This window comes from Piliocolobus tephrosceles, chromosome 1 (genome assembly GCF_002776525.5).
Source record: "Piliocolobus tephrosceles isolate RC106 chromosome 1, ASM277652v3, whole genome shotgun sequence".
NCBI classification, from domain to species: domain Eukaryota; kingdom Metazoa; phylum Chordata; class Mammalia; order Primates; family Cercopithecidae; genus Piliocolobus; species Piliocolobus tephrosceles.
This window is the reverse complement of record NC_045434.1, coordinates 85,389,029-85,390,529: the sequence shown is the minus strand read 5'-3', so window position 1 is coordinate 85,390,529 and position 1,501 is coordinate 85,389,029. Positions and strand designations below refer to the sequence as shown.

The 1,501-nt window shown below is 48.2% G+C and overlaps 1 pseudogene; it reads right to left on the bottom strand.

Annotated features, from left to right (window-relative positions):
- Window positions 1–1,453: 1,453 nt before the first annotated feature.
- The window catches only part of LOC111536984, a 4,593-nt pseudogene continuing 4,545 nt past the window's right edge, over window positions 1,454–1,501 (bottom strand).

Genomic DNA, 1,501 nt, shown 5'->3' with positions numbered 1-1,501 from the left:
ACACACACACACACACACACACACACACACACACACACACACACACATTAGCCAAGTGTGGTGGTGGGCGCCTGTAATCCCAGCTACTCGGGAGGCTGAGGCAGGAGAATCACTTGAACTCGGGAGGCAGAGGTTGCAGTGAGCTGAGACCACCCCATTGCACTCCAGCCTGGGCAACAAGAACAAAATTCTGTCTCAAAAAAAAAAAAAAGAAAAAAAAGAAAAAGAAAATCAGAATGGCATCCGTCTTCTCTACGATGTTGAGGTGCTCTAGTCTATAACCATCAGGAACAAACCTATAGTCAAACCTGAGTATATTGGCTCATTGCAACAGAGGAGACAGCAAACACTATGGGGAAATTGTGGGACAATTCTTCCTTTGGGAATCTCTATATTTTTATCTAGAAAGTGGGAGGAATGGTTGCAGGACTAAACACCTAATTGGTAAAGAATCAACAGTCAATACACAAGTTAGCGGAGCATGGTTTGGGCATGCCTGTAATCCCAGCTACTTAAGATGCTGAGGGAGGAGAATCGCTTGAACCCAGGAGGCGGAGGTTGCAGTGAGCTGTGATGACGCCCCTGTACTCCAGACTGGGCGACTGGGACTGTGTCTCAAAAGTAAATAAATAAATAAATAAGGCCGGGCGCAGTGGTTCACGCCTGTAATCCCAACACTTTGGGAGACAGAGGCGGGCGGTTCACAAGGTCAGGAGTTCGAGACCAGCCTGGCCAATATGGTGAAATCCTGTCTCTACTAAAAATACAAAAATTAGCTGGGTGTAGTGGTGGGCACCTGTAGTCCCACCTACTCGGGAGGTTGAGGCAGGAGAATCGCTTGAATCCGGGAGGCAGAGGTTGCAGTGAGCCGAGATCGCACCACTGCACTCCAGCCTGGTGACAGAGCAAGATTCCGTCTCAAAAAAATAAAAAATAAGAATTAACAGTCACTATTAGGAGCTGGGAAAGTGGGATATTTGATCATATTATGGTTCGAACAGTGCTCTCTTTGTGCTCAAATATGATTGTGAAATAGTCTTTCTTTCATCTTGGTGAGAGGGTAACTTTGTCTGATATTGGTGTGAAATTTTTGGTTTTAACCGGAGAACATCATGGCCTAGGTGTTTGTCAGACCAGCTTTAGCCTGGAGCAGAAAAGGGTTACTTTTTTCTTTCTCAGAAACGACTATGGAAAACAGTAAACAAGGGTCTGGCCGGGTGGCTCACGCCTGTAATCCCGGCACTTTGCAAAGCCAAGGGAGGCGGATCACTTGAGGTCAGGAGTTTGAAATTGTAGCAGGAGGAGTCCTAGACAAAATCCCTCGGACACCCATTGTGGAAGATAAGAGCTTTATTCAGCTGGGAGCGTCGGCCGACTCGCGTCCTAGAAATCACGCCCTAGAAACCGAGCTCCCCGAATAAGTAATTCCTGTCCCTCTTAACGGCTCACAATTCTAAAGGGGCTGTGGGGGGGGGGGGGGGGGGGGGGGGGGGGGGGGGGG